The sequence below is a fragment of the Equus przewalskii genome, chromosome 14 (assembly GCF_037783145.1).
Source record: "Equus przewalskii isolate Varuska chromosome 14, EquPr2, whole genome shotgun sequence".
Classification (NCBI taxonomy): Eukaryota; Metazoa; Chordata; class Mammalia; order Perissodactyla; family Equidae; genus Equus; species Equus przewalskii.
In genome coordinates this window covers 37451419-37470710 of record NC_091844.1, presented here as the reverse complement: position 1 = coordinate 37470710, position 19292 = coordinate 37451419, and the positions used below count along the sequence as shown (strand labels likewise).

General features: G+C 40.7%; 1 long non-coding RNA gene across 1 annotated transcript in view; it reads right to left on the bottom strand.

Annotated features, from left to right (window-relative positions):
- Positions 1 to 1242: 1242 nt before the first annotated feature.
- Positions 1243 to 19292, bottom strand: part of LOC139075551 (uncharacterized) — a 55867-nt gene continuing 37817 nt past the window's right edge. The window contains exon 3 of the long non-coding RNA XR_011526046.1: positions 1243 to 1532. This is a non-coding gene — a long non-coding RNA (uncharacterized lncRNA). The remainder of the gene's footprint in view (positions 1533 to 19292) is intronic.

Genomic DNA, 19292 nt, shown 5'->3' with positions numbered 1-19292 from the left:
ACTACTCAGCCCTAAGAAATGACGAAATCAGGCCATTTGTGACAACATGGATGGACCTTGAGGGTACTATGCTGAGTGAAGTAAGTCAAAGGGAGAAAGTCAAATACCATATGATCTCACTCATAAGTAGAAGATAAAAACAATGACAAACAAACACATAGCATTGGGGGTTGGATTGGTGGTTACCATAGGGGAAGGGGGGAGGAGGGAGGGCAAAAGGGGTGATTAAGCTCACCTGTGAGGAGATGGACTATAATTAGTTTTCAGGTGGTGAAAACGATGTAATCTACACAGAATTCAAAATATATTATGATGTACATCCGAAAATAAACAAATCAATGAAAAAAAAAGAAGCTGGAAGTGGCAAGGTACAGATTTTCCCCTAGAGTCTTGGGAAAGAAGACATTTTGATTTTGCACTTCCAGCCTACAGAACCGTGAGAGAATAAATTTCTGTCACTTTAACTCATTCAGTTTGTGGTATTTTGTTACAGCAGCCACAGAAATCTAGTATACTAGATACTGCTGACTATGGAGCCATGAACTTCCAGTGTCCCGTAATGGCCACCTCCATCTTTAGCCCCTGGTCTGTGGCCACACTGTGCGACCAGCTCACTTTCTCATGTTCTAGTTGGAGTCTAGGAGCCCAACTTCTCTTTTATTCTCAAGAATGGAGAAAATCCCTCCATTGTAATAATCCAACCACTTTAATAATCTCTGCACAGATGCAACTCTGGCCACAATAAAAACAGCAGGAAGATGATAGGAATGTGAGTGCCCAAAAGTGAGTGCATCCAGGGGGAAGTGGGGAGGGGACGTGGTGTAAAAAACAGAGAAGAAGAGAGAAAATGAGATGGAGGAAAAAAGTGACGAGAGCCTTCAGTTGCTGGAGACCATGTTCTCATCTGCCCTTTATCAACCTAGGTCAAGATCTGAATAATATCTTAGTAACATAGTATCTTTTTTTAAGTTTAGTAGTTGAGCTTAGTGAGAGCTCTTCACACAAAAATATATTCAAGTATAAATTATTATTGCAATTTTTTTCTTCAACATCACTAAAAAGAACCATTTAACTACATGCATTTGATAAAATTCAATTCCATTTAGTGGAGGAAATCTAAATTTAAATTAGGAAACCCTAGTAGAATCTCTCATTCCATTCTTTTATTTCAAAGCACTTATCATCATGTGTAGTTATATTTTCATTTGTATGCGTATATGTAACAAATCTCCCAAAACTTAGTAGCTTAAAACAACACACATTTATTCTCTCACAATTTCGATGGGTCAGCTTCTACGGGTTCTACGGGCACACTTTAGCTGGCTCTTCTGCTTCAGGGTCTCTCAGAAGGCGGCAGTCAAAGTGTCAGCTGGGGATGTCATCTCACTTGAAGACTCAACGAGGGAGGATTTACTTCTAAGCTTACTCAACTGGTTGTTGGCAGGATTCACTTCCTCACAGACTGTTGAACTGAGACCTCAATCCCTTATGAGTAGTTGGCTCCTTGCCACGTGAGCCTTTCCCTAGAGAGTCTTCCAATATGGCAACAAGAGAACAAGAGAGAAACAGCCAGTAAGAGAAAGTGTAAGCAAAGACAGAACTCAGTCTTCTATAATCTAATCATGGGCATGATATCCCATCACTTTTGCTGTATTCTATTCATTAGAAGCATTAGAAGTAAGCCCTATGTTCAGCCCACACACAAGAGGAGGGGATCACACAAGGGCTGGAGTACCAAGAGGCAGGGATTGTTGGGGTCATGTTAGAAACCTGCCCACCACAGTAAGTACTCAGTTAATGTCAATCCTCCCAACCTCCTCAGTTGACTGTGGAGGCCACAAACTTTTTGAAGGCCAGGACCACATCTCTTCACTCATAACTGTTTTCCTAGCACCAAGTACAATGCATGGCAAAGAGTAGGACATAATACATGATGGTCAAAATAACGACAAAATGAACATACTAGGAGCAATTATTGACGTTTAAACAAGACAAAAGGCTATTTCTGTTATCTTTCATGACATGTATTTCTTGAATCATCTTTTGCACACACACACATACACACACACTCTTTCTGTTGTCGACCTAAGTACCTACTCAAATGCAAGATGCCATGAAGATAAATAGCTACATACTGATGTATTTTGCAGTTATCTATGAAACAAACAAAATGGTAAGTGAAGTAATAGATGCCAAGGATACTATAGGACAAATGAATATTACGGACAGTGGCTACTGTGGGAGAGTTGTCACCCAGGCTGTCCTAATGATTCTTGTGCCTTAATAGATCAAAAGGATCTTGATGAATAGAAGTTGGTAGGGAGAACTTCCAGGTGGAAACACTTAGACAAAGACTTGAAAGTAAGGACGTATGTGTTGTGCACAGGGATCCATAGTAGAACATTTGGCAAGAGAGGAGAGTGCCTATAGGGAAAACTTGGAAACAAAGCAGGCAGGGAAGCATAGAATCTTAAAATGATGGAATTGGAATGGACCTTAGTAGTCACATAATCTAATCCTTTCACATTAAATATGGAGAAACTAAGGTATAAAGAGGTCAAATGACTTGCCCTATGTGCCATAAGTCAATAGCAGAGAATAAAGAGCACGTACTTTAGGGCTAAATAGCTGGATTTAAAATCCAGCTCTGCCACTCATCAGATTGACTTTGGGCAAATAGCTACTTTACTGAACTTTAGTTTCCTCAACTGTAAAGTGGTAATAATAGTTCACACCACTTGAGGTTTTTTGAGGATTTAATTCAATAGTTTTAGGTTTCTACACGGTCTGTGTCTGTGTGCATGTATGTGTATATATACATATATATGTAATATATATTTTTTCATATTCTGACAGGAAACATGAGATCTCTGGATCACAGAACAGACCATTTCTTACTCACAGAGTATCTTGGAACTGGTTCCCAAAGTCCCAGTCCCCACAGGGCAACATGGTAAGAGCCTGATGCTACAACGCACATGCAAGAGGAGAAAAACCACAAAATTATGAGACTTAAAGCTTATATAAAGGCTACTGGCATATCTGCCCATTCTCCTATCAACAGACAGATAGATAAATATATAGAGAGACCTTATCTTTACTCCGGAATGTAAGCAAATTGCTCCAGGGAAAATAAGTCTCTAAATCTCTTCAGAGCAATACTCTATCTCTAATTTCCTAGGCACTTTGCCATTAAATCATCCTGTAACCAAGTTTGCTGGTGCTCTTTGTTCAGAAAGCCTAGATTGTACAGAAATGTGAAAATATTCATGGAGAATTGCCTCCCAACAGCAGGTACCCAATAAATGTTAGTTTCCTTCATGAGTCCAAAAACAGTGCTCTTTACACTACTCCAAATGGCCTCTGAAACATTTCCCTGCAGATGCCACTGTTGTTGAGAGGTCAAAGGCTCACTGGCCACTAGATCCCTCAAGGGGAACAGCCTCACTGACTATTCCATATCATACATGCTTGCATTTGGCCATTTCCTGGCTTACAACTCAACAATCTGTTGGCTACTCTCTTGGGCTTCTTTCACACAATTTCTGGAGATGAGAGATTCTGGAGTGCATCTTGTATGTAGCAAGAGAATATTTTTAACAATTAAATGATAGGTTCCTGTGCCCTTACCCCCGCCCTCCCCAACCTTGCCAGCTACACATGGGATCACCATTATTTGGGGAAATTTTATCATAGGGGAATCAGAGAACAAAGATGCCAAGTTCTTCAAGAGCTCTGGTTCAGACTTGAACAAATATTTTGAAATCACATGATCTTATAGAATACATTACACGATGTACTCCTTCCTCTCCTAGGACCAGATAAAGATCCCTGGAAGGGAAAGTAAGAGAAGAGGCCAACAGTGAATATTGCTGTAGGTCGGCTCCCAACCTGGCCCAGACTGACAGATCAGAGAGGAAGCAGAAACAGAATCTCCCATAAGATGCAATTGCAGATTAGAGATGAGAAATTATTAAACCATAGCAAAATAAATGGAGAAAGGACAAAAGGGTGAACTTAGGAGGTTTTAAGATTTTCTAGGCGGGATTTATAAAAATTGGTTGGAGTCCAGAGTGACTCAGGTTTCTAAGTTGGGTGTTGTGTGACTAAAAAATTTGGAGGGAGGTTATAGATTAATTGGATGTCGTAGTGATGGGTTTCTACCTCATATTTTCATAAAAATATTTGGGACATGCTATTATGGAACAGCTAGAAACAGAATGTTTTAACTTGATAATTGATGTTAATTTCATGCACTTGTTGTTTATTTGGGTTTCTTTCATTTTTTCAATAGAAATTATTTTTCTCCTAGTTTGGGAAGTTGGTAGGGCATTTGTCCCCCTATATCAGCACACACCCCATCCCTAATCCAAGCAGACCTGTGGGATATTTGAACATGTGGTAAATCTTTTAAAGTGAGAAAATATGGTTTAGGGAGATTTTAGATCATTAAATTATTACATTTGGTTATGCACATGTTTGTTTCACGGTCATTTTTATAACATACACAGGGAGAGGTCCAGATGGGATTCCAAGTGAGAAGTAGAGGTTGAAGTTCTAGGTTTGGGAATCATGAGTATAATATAAGCAGTCACTGAAACCAAAGTTGTATCCATCAAGTTTCTTGGTTATAAACAACAGAAACCAACCCTGGTTAGTTTAAGCAGAAAAATAATTTATTAGAGATAATAGGGAGCTCACAGAATCTCCAGAAAGACAAGAGAGACTAGCTTAGAGATGATATGACAAGAAACAATTCCCAAATCACATTGCAGGGCTGGGCCCTGCCTCTGCAGCTGGTGCCACCAACACTGCCAGTACATGGCCTTGGATTCTGCCATCAATCTCAGCCACAGCTTCCTCTGGACACTGGAGGTACAGCTTCCAACTTCACCAGAAGGGCTCAACGAGAGGCTCCTTCTTCCTTCACTGGCGCCCAACTCAGTCTGGTGTCGGTACAATTGAAATGCCTATGTCCCGGCTACAAAGGAGGCTGGAAATGTGACGATCAATGTGAGTAGGAGGCAGGGGTTCTTAAGGTAGGAAAAGGGTTAAATGTACAGTGTAGCCAAAAGGAATAACAAATGTCCACTAAAGAATAGAAGCTGAGATTATGAAAAAGAAGATGTAAAAGTAAGGAAGATAATAATTACGGCAAATGTTTATTGAGCACTTACATGTTCAGTACTTTATGTATATGAAATTATCTGCTCTTTAGAACAACTCTCTCAAGTAGGGACTTTTTTTTTTTTTTTTAAATAAGGAGTACATAAGTCTGGGAAGTGGATGTTCATTCTTAGTTGCCTCAAGTAGGAACTATTGATTTGCAGGTGGGGAAACTAAATCAACAGAGTGATCAAATGCATTGCCCAAGGTCAGCCAGCAAGGAAAGCTGACTCCTGAACTTGTGTTCTTACTACTACACTATACTGCCTGTCCATGGAGAGGACCGAGATGGAATTCTGGAAAACATAGACATTTAGGGAGTAGACAGAGGAACTGAAGTGGATTGGGAAAAAATAAATGATCAGAGAAGCTGGAGGGACCTCAAGAGAAGTGCTCACTCTATCAGAAGCCCTGGGATAAGAGGGTTTCAAGGAATGGTGGTTGTATTAATTTCCTAGGGCTGCTGTAACAAAGTGCCACAAACTGGGGGGCTTAAACAACAGAAGTTTGTTGTCTCACAGTTCTGGAGGTTGGCAGACTAAGATCAAGGTGTCAGCAGAGTTGGTTCCTTCTGAGGGCTGTAAGGGAAGGATTTGTTCCATGCTTCTCTCCTAGTTTCTGGTACCTTGCTGGCAATCTTTGGCATTTGTTGGCTTGTAGATGCATCACCCTCAGCTCTGCCTTCAGATGGCATTCTCCCTTGGTCTCTTCATACAGTCTTCCCTCTTTGTCTCTAAATTTCCCACTTTTATACCATTACCAGTCAGACACAATTAGGGGCCCATCCTACTCCGGGATGACCTCCTCTTAACTAGTTACATCTGCAATGACTCAATTTCCAAATAAGATCACATGCTGAGATACTGGGGGTTAAAACTTCAGCATATGATGGAGAGGGGGCACTATTTAACCCATAACAGTGGCCAAATATACAAATGCTGCAGAAAGGTCAAGAAGGATGGAGGCTGCAAAGAAGCCATTGGATTTGTCAGCTAGGAGGTTACTGGAGATTTGGCAAGGATAATTTCAGTAGCAAGATGCTGGTAGGCAGAGATTGTAAAGAAGTTGACATGGGGGAGGGGCTTTAGGAGAGAACATGGAGGGAGTTCACATAGACAAGTCTCTAGGTAAGTTTGATGTGATAGGAAAGGGACAGCCCTCCCTGTAGAGGGAGGCAGACCCCGGTATAGCCTTTACCAAGTACCCAATGGTGTAAACAGAAATGTGATGGCTTGGTGGTCTTACTTCCCATGCGTCAAGCCAAATCTTTAGAAATTGTGATATAAAGTCAACATCTGGTTTGGGGCAGACATCTGCACAACATGTGTTGGTGTTGCCGTAGTGATTGTCACTCTAAGAAATCCAGGGTAGGATATTTACACTGAAGCTTCTGTGTTCCAAAATGAAGGATTATTTTAGATACTAAGGACCTTTACATATGTCCCTTCTGAATTTTAATGTTATTCAAATGAGTAATAGAATACTTCAGACACTCTCATTCCTTGAAAATGAAATGCTTTTCTTTCCTCTGTCTGGAGATACTCTTCTAAAATTCAAGAGCTCAAATAACTGCAAATTCAAATAGAGTTTTTGAGCTGTGCAGCAGGAAGGAGTTAGGATTTAGAAGGCTGGTTTCAGTGCCTGCTGTGTTTTCATTTCTCTTTGCTAGGGCCAGTTGCTTTATTTCAGAAACAGTGAAGCTCTGAAAGCAAAGATGTGTGACTGAGAACATGGAATTGGTTTCCTATGTATGTTTAAAACTCCAGTCTGAAAGAAAGCTTTTATTCGTTTTCAAACTTCCCTACTGTTTCAGTGAATTCATTTCTTACATGACCCCGCAGGACTGAATTTCATGCTCCCACCTTCAGGCTGAAAATAGTTTAGTCCTGTGTGCTAATGACTTATTCTCCCAGAGTGTGTCCACCTGGCTGCTAGGGCCTTTTGAAGTTCCTGCTCCAGCCAAGTTGCTCAGCATTGGGCATTTTCCACTTCCTTCTATTTCTACTCCACCACTTTCATCTGCTTAACATTGTGAGAGCCCAGGCTGAGCATGTTGGAACCTTACCATGGATCCTATCCCACACAAATACATCCACGCTCTCCACGTTCCACAGACGTTCTCTGTTGGAGAATCAAGGAATTCAGCTTTGGAATCTTGTCAAATTTCCCACTGACAGAGCTCAACAAATCCATCAAAAAAAAGGGGGCTTAGATAGTCACAATGCAAATACTTTTAGTTAAAAATTTTTAGGAAGTTTATTTCATTTGGTGAGATACTTGACTCGAAAAGAAACCATCTCCTGGAACATCCATAAATGTTTATTAAAATGGTGGGCCCCATCTTGATTATAGTGACGAGTTTAGGGAGGTATACATCTGTTAACACTTAACAAATTACACACTTTAAAGAAGTGCAGCTTATTGTATGTCAATTAAACCTCAATGAAAGCTAAGAAAATGTGTGGGCTCCTGAGCAAATTTATCTTTCTGTTTTTTTGTGTGGTCCCTCACTGACATTGTTGTATCTCAGAATTTCGCCAGCAACTGTCACACATCCATTTATTTACCGTGGGTGAGACTGGCAATGGACTTGTTCTCTAGGGGATAGGCAAGCACTTGACACTGCAAACAAAGTGACTGGAAAAGCCTGAACAATTAATCCAGTGACTTCTGGCTCAGTAGACAGAACATTGAAATGATATTTTGCTAACATTTTAACAATAATAGCGAACTGCTTGTAGGTTTGGTTGCTTTTTTCTTTTCCCCACACTTTTCAAGGGGTAGTTAGATTATGCACATCCAAAAGCATTTCAGAAACTTTCTGGTGTTTTCCTCTTCTCTTTCTTTCTTTCTCCAGAGCTACATTAAACTTATTTTTCCTCCAGAGGCATCTTTTGCAAAGTAGGGTGGAGAACGGGAGGTACAGGGAAAATGTACGGGGACAAGGTCCCACGATAACCCAGGAAGTAGAGCTTCACTAATATTTTGCTACACCCTCTGGATTCCAGCTAGCAAAATCAAGTTGTCTTCAAGTCCTCCAGAATATTAAGTTCTTTCAATGTTCAAGCCAGGTTCCTTGAGCCCCACGCTGCACAGCTAGAAATCCAGTCCCTTCTAGTGTGTTTCTTACGGCTCCCAGGGGGTGTTCACACACTCTGGACTCCTTCCTTTTCCCTGCTTTTCTCTTCCTGATTACGGCTTCTCCAGGATGCTGGACCCTCTCTCTGTTTCCCTTTGTTCCAAAACCTGGATTCCCTAAGACACTGAGTACTCACCCAAGTCTGATACTAAATTGTGCAGAGTGTCGGCTTGTTCTACCTCAGCTGGGAACATACACATCAGGTGGCTCCAAATTTTCAGCACTCTGTTCATGTGCATGTCCAAGAATGATCACAAAAGCACCATGAGTATTGATTTTGGGGTTGCAAATAAATTTTAGCAAGTAGGGAAATTCAAAAATATGGAATCTGTGAATAATGAGGATTAACTGAACATGTAACAGAATATTATTCAGCCATAAAAAGGAATGAAGTCCTATTACATGCAATAACATGGTGAACTTGAAATCATTTTGTTAAGTGAAATAAACTAGACAAAAAAAGGCCATATATTGTATGATTCCATTTATAATAAATTCCAGAATAGGCAAATCCATAAAGACAAAAAGCAGATTAAGGGTGCCTTGAGCTGGGGAGGAGGTGGGAAAGAAAAGTGATTGCCTAATGGGTACAGAGTTTCCTTTTGGGGTGATGAAAATGTTCTGGAGCTAGATAATGGTGATGGTTGCATAACACCATGAATGTAATAAAGTCACTGAAGTGTACGATTTAAAATGGTAAATTTTATGTTATGTATATTTTACCACAATTTTAAAAACTAGAAACTCTTGGACTCTCAAGGAAATAAAATAAGCCTTCTGATTTAGAGACCCTAGGAACAGAGATGCTTGACGTTTCACTTTGTGTTCTGTTCTGCCCCACAATGGCCACCTATCTGTTGCCTCCCCTTCCACTAAAGCCCTTACAAAGCTTTTGTTAATCATCACGATTTAGTATGACTCAGGTGAGCCCTCAACGGCCTGAGGAAATCCAGGTTTTGGAACGAAGAGAACCAGAGAGAGAGTCCAGCATCCTGGAGAAGCAGTAATTAGGTAGAGAAAAGTGGGGAGTAGGGAGAAGTCTAGAGTGTGTTAACACCCCCGGGAGCCCCAAGAAAGATGCAAGAAGTGACTGGATTTCTAGCTGTGCAACATGGGGCTTGAGGTACTTTGCTTGAGTATTAAAGTAAGGAAGCCTGGAGAACTTAAAGACAACTTGATTTCACATCTTGTTTCAGCTCTCATACTATAAATGGTGTCCTCTTCACAGCCTATTTAATTCCAGGCTTTTTGCACATTTGTGCTTTTTTCTTTTCTTGGTGAGGAAGATTGACCCTGAGCTAACATCTGTGCCAATCTTCCTCTATTTTGTATTTGGGTCGCCACTATAGCACTGCTTGATGAGTCTTGATGAGTCCATACCCAAGATCCAAATCCGCAAACCCCAGGCTGCCAAAGTGGAACGAGCAAACTTAACCACTTTGCCACTGGGCCAGCCCCCACATTTTTGTGCTTTTTGGTGGTGATTTCACTGTTTAAAGTGATCCCCAAGTGTAGCGCTGAAGTGATGTCTCGTGTTCCTAAGTGCAAGAAGGCTGTAATGTGCCTTATGGAGAAAATAGGTGTGTTACAGAAGCTTCATTCAGAAGTGAGTTATAGTGCTATTGGCCATGAGTTCAATGTTAATGAATGAACAATATATTTTAAAGTGTCTTTAAACAGACACACCATAAAATCAGGTTATGTATTGAACAGTTGATGAAAATGTGACCAGAGGCTTGCAGGAAACTATCCGTGTATTTCCTGTAGCAGCAATAATTCAGTATTTGTTAATTCATTGTTCATGGTGACTTTATAGAATCTAACTGCCATGAATAATGAGATTTCCTGTATTTACTATATTTTACTTATGCATCCATCACTTGATGGACATTTGGGATGCTTCCACTTTTTGGCTGTTATGAGTAATGCTGCTATGAACATTAGTGTAGAAGTTTTTGTTTGAACACCTGTTTTTCAATTCTTTGGGGGTATATAACCAGATACCCTCAATTGTTAATCAATATGACCCCATAAGGAATTTCTGCCTAATGGTGGAGGGAGCTAGGGGAGCAAAAGGTGGAAGAAGAAGAGAGAGAGGACAGTGAGGACACGAGTTGGGCTCAGGGTGAAAATAGAACTGAGCTTTGAGCTGCAGGGTAAAAGAGGTGATCAAAGGGAAGCCAGGGACAAAACAAATCAAAATCAAGGAGGCCAGGGATAGTACCAAATAAATATCAAAATAAGGCAGATACTTCAGCTAAGGGTCTACCCAAATGAGCCAGGCAGAAGGCAATGGATAGAAACAGTGGAGGGTGGACCACAGCAAGAGGAAGGCAGGAGGAAGAACCTTGAGAGAGTTCTGGAACTGCTGGACACGGGTCCTGGTGACCTCTTTTTCCTTTTTTTTATTGGAGTATAATTGACATATAACATTATATTAGTTTCAGGTGTACAACATAATGACTCAATATTTGTATATATTTTGAAATGATCAACATATAAGTCTAGTTAACATCTGTCAGCATACACAGCTACAAAAATTTTTTTCTTGTGATGAGAACTTTTAAGATTTATCCTCTTACTGTTGCTCTTGATAGATGCCTGCAGCTGCTACTAGAAGCTATTTAGCACAGCCGTAAGAATGTCACATCTGGAGAGAGGCCTAGCCTGATATGTAAGCCCATTTGTATGATACTAGATGAGCTATTCTGCCCTTCTCTGTTTCAGCTTTTCCATCTTAAAACATCACCAGTAATGGTATTTACCTCATAAAGTGACTGTAAGAATTAAATAAGATAATGTATATGAATTAATTAGCATAGCACTTGGCACATAATAAGTGCTTGATAAATGTATATGTATGTAGATGTGTGTGTTCAGGGGAGGAGGGTTAGGGTGGAGAGGAGATGTTTTAAGACACCATACCCATTTGGACAATTGTGCCATATTAAGTCTTTTAGGCAGAGGCCAGGATAAGATTAGATGTGCAAGAGATTTATTGGGGAAATGCCTGTGAAGGACAAAGTGGGAGGGAGCAGGAGTAGGGAGAAAGTGCCATCAGACCACAATGTAGGTCTGATGCAGATGAAAGGAGAGAAGCAAGGAAGGAAGGAAGATTGGGTAGGAAGACCCTCAATGCAGTGCACTTCTGAGCAAGTTTTGGCCAGGTTGATGGGGACTTCCTGAGCCAAAGTTGCTCAGTAGGGGAATACCTGGTTGGCTAAGAATGCCCTCACTTGAGTATTCCCACTGGGCCCTGTCACTGAATGGGAACAGCAGGAGGCTGCCAGTCAGCTGTGCTCTCCACAAAAGGCTCTCTTAATGGGACTTCTGAAGAGTACATCTCCATGCTCCCTCCCCCCAACAAAAGCCTATCAAAACCCATTACTCATTGAATTGGCTGTGAGGATAAGAAAACACTTTCCACCACATATCTGTACCTCCTATAGAAAGCCTCATGTGAGAAAGTCCATCATCCTGAGTGTCTCAACAAACTTGGTCCCCACAACAACTTCTTCCCCAAACTCAGGCAAAGCTCTATAAGGACTGGCACTCAGCTTCCCCAACTGAGGTAATATTATCAAACTTACTTCTAATTGCCCCCGTGAATCTGTTTGTTCCATTTCCAATTCCAGTTGCAGTGGGTTTTGCCTTTCTACCTAGTTCCCATTGGATGTGAGACAGGATCTGCTTTATGGGTTCCCAGGTCTGACTTTTCCCCTGAATACTGTTCTTGCTTCTCTATTTGTTTCATGTCTCCAGAGCCTCAGGCCAGCTCTGCCCTGTTCCAAATCCCAGTACTGGTTTCCAGAAACCAAATCACATCGGAGTCCCAGGGCCCCATTGGTTTGAATCCAGTAACTGAGAAACAAATGTTTTCTCCTCAGGGATAAAAAGAACAATGTAATTAACTTTATATATTTCCTTTTCTCTTGGCTGCAACTATAACAGGTTAAATTTTTTTTGTTTTATTTTTTCCCCAAATTACCATATAGCTTTACATATAATAATCGAAACTTCCCAGGGGCTTTTGGGAAATTTGACAAAGTGATTCAGAGTTTATCAGATGGAATGAAAAAGGCAGAAGAGTTCAATCATTCTGGAAAAAAAAAAGCTAGAGAGGGGCACTTCCTTACATGAAACAAAAATGTATTGTAAAGAGTACCACCGTGGTTTAATATTTACAGAAGAGGGGTGCTATAACCAAATTCAGTTTAGCTCTTGGACTCATTTTCCTTGACAGTAGAAAACACTCAATCTTGCCTCTTCATTTTAACTCAGTTTGCTTTAAAATATAGTAAATATTCAATCAACTCTAAGATCTGAGGCTACCCAACTTCCTGCCAGGTGTGTGCATGATCTAATTTACCCTGAGAGTTTATCAGATGTCCTGGCATGGGGACATTGTAGCAGCCTTTGTCAACATGAGAGTATAACTGGTCCTTACTCATCCTGGTCTTAGGGGTCCTTTTGAACCCCACCCCAAGCTTCTTTTTGTCTTCTGGCTCTCTCATCACTTTTTCACCTCCCTTGGGAGCTCAGGAAATTTCAGCGTCTTCCAGAACCACCCTGGAGTGTGATATTCTGCCAAGCGCCTCTTAGGCCCATCTGCCTACACACCTCCCTCAGTGTGGTTCATCTGCCACCCAGGCAGCGAGTTTCTCAGAATCCTGGCTGAACTCACTGAACACAGGGCTCCTCTGAGAGTTCTACAGTCTCCTTGCTGAGACTTCCTCAAGGCTTTCTGGGTGTTTCCATCACACTCTTTCCATCTCAGCTTTAACTCCAGGTAGGTGGCATGTATACAGTGGAGCCGGTTGGGAGGATGGTTCCAAAGTAAGGAGTCTATACATTATTTAGTTCCCTCCAAAACCTCCTCTCCCTGACTGCTGTTCAATCCCTTGTTTCCTTTCCTTTCCTTTTTATTTTTTGTGAGGAAGATTTGCTCTGAGCTAACATCTGTTGCAATTCTCTTCTCTCTTTATATATATTTTTGCTTCAGGATGATTAGCCCTGAGCTAAGATCTGTGCCAGTCTTCCTTTGCTTTGTATGTGGGATGCCTCCACAGCATGGCTGATGAGCGGGTAGGTCTGCACCGGGGATCTGAACCTGTGAACCCTGGGCCGCCAAAGTGGAGCATGCTTGGCCATAGGGCTGGACCTCTCCTTTCCTTTTTTCAGGGTTAGGGGTGGGAGGCACGGAAAAATGGCTGTTATTTACTGTTGCATGCAACTTTTCTACTCTGGTTTTTAGTATAAACTATGCTTAGTCCTCAGTTTGGCATTTTCTATTTAAATCTCGTGTGCAACTATAAGAAAACCTTTTTCTCTTTTAGCAAAAACTGTCTTGCATATCAAAAGGTTTTCAGCCTATTGTTTGTGCTACCTGTTTAAGAATTCATTTAGGAATTCAATTGACTTTTTTTGGTTTTAGTAGCTAGCCATCTTCCCCTTGAAGTTGAGACATATAGAATGATATCACTTGAGTGTAGTGATAAGATGAATGAAAATATAATATCAAAAAGTTGCCCAATATAACACAAATTTTGGTTCAGTTACAGCAAATAGTAAAACCTTATGACCAATTTTTCCCCATAGTTTATAATTTCTTCCAATTAGTCTATATATTTTCTCTAGGCCTAATGTTTTATTTTTACTTAAATATTATTCACTACCTCTGGCAATGGCTAAGCAGGCTATTTTAGACAAATCCTGGCATCAATAACCATTATGTAAGGACAAAACATAAAATAAACATCTGTTTAAGGCAACAGAAAGTTTCGGAGACAGTTTATAGGACCAAGATCCAAAAAAAGAAAGAAGCCTATGGGCCGGCCCTGTGGCTCAGTGGTTAACTTCTCATGCTCTGCTTTGGCTGCCCAGGGTTTCACCGGTTTGGATCCTGGGCGCAGACATGGCACCGCTCATCAAGCCACACTGAGTCAGCATCCCACATGCCACTAGAAGGACCCACAACTAGAAATATGCAACTATGTCCCAGGGGGGCTGGGGAAAAAAAGGAAAAGTAAAATCTTTAAAAAAAAAAGAAAGAAAGAAGCCTAGAGAGGGGAGCTCTTGGTTCCCTTTTTCCTTAAGGCAGTTGCTGATTCTGATAGTGAAAGCTATGACGGAGTACATGAGAAGCTGAGCAGAACTTTTGGCAATCTCTTTGGGCTGGGAAAAACCCACCAGGGAGGAGTGGCCCTGGGAAGAACTCTAGGCTTGTGTTTGGGACCCTGAAAGGCTATACTCTCAGAGCAGAAGTGGAACAGAAACAGACCAGCCCTTACAACAGTGGTTCTTAATCGTGGATGCACATTAGAATTACTAGGGAGATTTAAAAAGTTATCATTTAACTTATAATTAATTTATAATTTTAAAATATATATGAAATTTATAATTAAAAATACAAAAATTTTAAAAATATCTATGAAATTATGCTGAGTGAAGAGAGCCAATCTCAAAAGATACATACTGTATGATTCTGTTTATATAATAACTATGAAATAACTCTTACAGGGATGGAGAACAGATTGGTGGTTGCCAGGAGTTAGGGATGGAGGGGAGGGGATGACTGGAGTTATAAAGGGTATCACAGGGAGTGACTGTACAATTGACAACCTCAATTGTAGTGCCGACTATGGACGGCTACAAGTGTGATAAAACTGCATAGAGACACATACACACACACACACACACACACACACACACACCGTATGAGTGCATGTATAACTGGTGAGATCTGAATAAGCTCTATAAATTGTCCAATGTCAATTTCTTGGTTTTGATATTGCAGTGTGAGATGTTGGTATTTGTTGTGAGAGCTTTGGGAAGAGAGTACATAGGACTTTCCAGGACATTTCTTTGTAACCTGTGATTCTATAATTATTTCAAAATAAAAGTTAGAAAAACCCACTATGACAACAAAAAATCAATGCCTCACTCCAGACCAATTGAGTCAGATTTCTGGAGTGGATTCTTGGCACCTGCATAACTTTAAAGCTTCCTATGTGATTTAAAGTGCATGTAGGGTTGATAATCACTGTCTTACAGGGACTGAAGCCCCTTTTTTTGTTGTTTTTGGAGAAAGCTGTTTTGTGTGTGTGTGTGTGTGTGTGTGTGTGTGTGTGAGGAAGATTGACCCTGAGCTAACATCTGTTGCCAATCTTCATTTTTTTTTCCTCCTGGAAGGCCCCCAGTACATATTTGTATATCCTAGCTGTAGGTTCTTCTAGTTGTGGCATGTAGGATGCTGCCTCAGCATGGCTTGATGAGCAGTGCTCTGTCTGCGCCCAGGATCCAAACCGGCGAACCCCAGGCCACCAAAATGGAGTGTGAACTTAAACACTCGGCTATGGGGCCAGCCCCAGAAGCCACTTTTAATAATTTTAATACTGGGATTAAGGTTATCTGCCACTAGTCTAGTTCCCTCCAGAGCAAAAGTAAATCCTCAGTGGAAAAAGATAACATGCAGGGTCACAAGTTATCTCTATAGTTTTTCAAACTCAGTGTTCATCAAGAAGACAAGACAATCTAAAACAAAGAATAAAAACAGATAAAAGAAACATCTACAGAAGATCCAGATATTAAAGTTATCACCCAAGGATTTTAAAATAAATATACATAATGTGCATTGCTAGATGAATGGATAAAGAAAATGTGGTGTATATACGCAATGGATCCTGCCATTTGCAACAACATGGGTGAACCTGAAGGGCATTATGCTAAGTGAAATAAACCAGTCAGAGAAAGACAAATACTGCGTGGTATTACTAATATGTGGAATCTTAAAAAACAGAAGTCAAACTCATAGAAGCAGCAAGTAGAATGGTGGTTGCCAGGGCCTGGAGGGTGGGGAAAATGACAGAAGGTTGACAAAAAAGTACAAACTTTCAGTTATAAGATGAATAAGGTCTGAGGATCTAATATATATCATGGTAATTATAGTTGGTAATATTGTATTGTATAATTGAAATTTGCTAAGCATTCTCATCCCCCTCCAAAAAAAAGGTAAATATCTGAGGTAATGGATGTGTTAATTAACTCAATCATAGGAATGCTTTCACAAGGTATATGTATATCAAATCATCACTTTAAGTATACCATAATTTTATTTTGTCAATTACACCTCAATAAAGCCAAAAAAACACTATACTTAAAGTAGTTTTACAAACAGAAAAACCACAAAGAAAAAAATTCTTAAGCAAAAAAAAAAAAAAGAAAACCATATCTATGCACATCATAGCAAAAATACTAAAAATCAAAGACAAAGAAAAAAGTCTTAAAATTAAGCAGCCAAAGAATAAAAGGCATAAAGGGACAGCAATAAGATTAAACTGACAGCTGAGTTCTCACCAGCAAAGTGAAAGTCAGAGTAAATGCACCGATATCTTCAAAATGCTGAAAGAAAATTACCATCAGCCTAGAATTTCACACTCAGCGAAGATAGTCTTCAAAAATGAAGTAAAACAAGGGCATTTTCAGACTACTAGAAATTGAGAGAAATTGCCATTAAAGGAAGTACGAAAGGATGTTCTGCAGCAGAAGAAAATAATCCTAGATGGAAATAGGGGTATGCAAGAAGGATTGAAAAACAGCAGGGTAAATATTTGGGTAAATCTACATAAATATTAACTGTATACATTTTGTTGAATGTAGGTCCTGGTAGATTTTTGTTTACATAACATTTAACACTTTAAAAAGTATTCTCATATAAGGCATATCCTTTGATGTTCATAACCATTCTATGATAGGAAAGTCTGTATACCACTTAAGAATGTTTGGTGCAGGTATTTGACAACCTAATCATTACTTAAACAAATAGGGGTTTATTTTTCTTATATAACAAGAAATTTAAGGGAGGCAATCCATGGCATTTGCAGCTGTTCAATGTAATCAAGGACTCAGGCCTTTTCTATCGCTCTGCCCAGTCATTCTTGGTTTGTTAGCTTTCAGTCTTATGGTCAACACATGGTGGCACCCCCAAGCATCACATCTCCATTCTGGGAAGGAAGAAAAGGGAAGGGCAAAAGGCTGCATCAGCTGCTTTGTGCCCCTTTAAGGGGAAAGCAACACTTTCCCAAATCCGCCTAAGCAAACTTCTGCTTACATCTTGTTGACCAGAACTGTTTCACAAGCGTGCCTCCAGCTGCAAGAGAGACAGGGAACTGATGGAGCATTTATCTTTCCAGCCTCTAGTGCAGAGGAAAGAAAAAGGGAAGGGGGCTGGGAATTAATGTGAAGTAAGCCAACCTACAGTTCCTGGATGGTGGATAAAGTCAACTGGCTCTCTAATCATTCGCTCTACCCTGCTTTTAGCGTATCTTTTTGTATCGCGGAGGCTAGAAAGCTAAAAACAACTTTTTCCCGCTAGGATCCTGTATGATTTAGCTTTTGCTAACCAGATGCACTTGTGCAAGATTTGGGAGGTGGAAGTGAGTGAAATGAAAGCCATTCTGCTGTTTCTTTCAATCTTTTCTGTTAGCAAGCACCATCAGGCAGTGAAACACTGGCTTTTTCTGTGCCAGCATTTTAACGGGGCCTGTTGTAGAGCACACACATCTCAGAGATTCAGCATCAGTATGGAGCTAGCAGCAGTGGTGGGGACAGCAGAGCTACTTGATCCCTGAATGTGCTCCTAAAACCATCAGTTCCAACGATGATCTCCTGATGGTGGCAGAAGTGACATCTCCACCAGGGGCTAGTTCTGCAAAGCTGTTCTGAGAGTCTGAGAGTTATTTTTGAAAGCCTAGCCTGGAACTTAACCCTTCATCCCTACCTAAACATTTTTTAGTCTCTAATTCTATGTATTAAGCACTTTTGCTTAAAATAGCTAGTTTCTGTTTTCTGCACTTGATCCTGACTGATACAGTATGCCACAGTCCACCTCTCTAGGTTTTTAACACCCATACTTAATATTTTCATCAACTATATACCTCATTTGGAGGGAGTCATTCATTCCCCATGATTTCATCCAGTTCTTGCATTCAGCTTGAGTGATTTTTTTTTTTTTTTTTTTTGGTGAGAAAGATTGGCCCTGAGTTAACATCTGTTGCCAATCTTATTTTTGCTTCAGGAAGATTGTTGCTGAGCTAACATCTGTGCCAATCCTCCTCCATTTTTGTATGTGGGATGCCACCACAGCATGGTTTGATGAGAGGTGTGTAGGTCCGCACCTGGGATGCGGGCCTGTGAACCCTGGACTGCCAAAGTGGAGAGTGCGAACTTAACCATTACGCCACCAGGCTGACCCCCTTGGCTTGAGTGATTTTTATCCCTTCCAAATTCATAGGTGACTCCCCATGGAGTCATGGAGTTAATTTGCCTTTGACATTCCCAGTCTACTATGTGTGAAGAAGCAGCAGGATGACTGCAATATGAACATGAAACATGGAACTGTCAGTGGTCTGCGGCACGCACAGGATCCTGTTGTGCAGCAATGGTGAGGACTATCTAATGACAGTGGAGTCAGTTCCATGGTTGAACCATCTGTCTGTCAGTCCCAATTCTACCCTCTAGGAGAATCTTCCCTGTATCCTCCATGGCCACACCTTACTTGGACATTGGAGAGCATTCCACTCCTGTATAGATTTTGTAGCCCACTTCCTAGTGACGTGGACTCAGGAATCTTAGGATTGCCTTCAGGGCTGAATAATCAGTTATTGTCTGTTGGCCAGTCAGGCCTGGCATTTCTTTGCAGCTTCCATGAACCTCCTTAGGAGATTTCTTGTGATTCCATGCGTGAGTAACCTTAGTCAAAGACTAATTTTGATACAGTTTTTAAGTCCAAAGATTTATTTAACCTGTAGGCCTGTATGCTCTGTTCTCCTCAGCCTGAAGCATCATGGCCACTGCCTTAGGACACTTTGAATCACTAGCCTCCTGTGGGGAGACACCACGTTTAATCAGTAATTTTCCTAAGGGTTGGCCCCTTCCTCTTCCCTCTAGCAAAGAACTTTTAAGGGGAAATGCACGAGACAGGCCCACT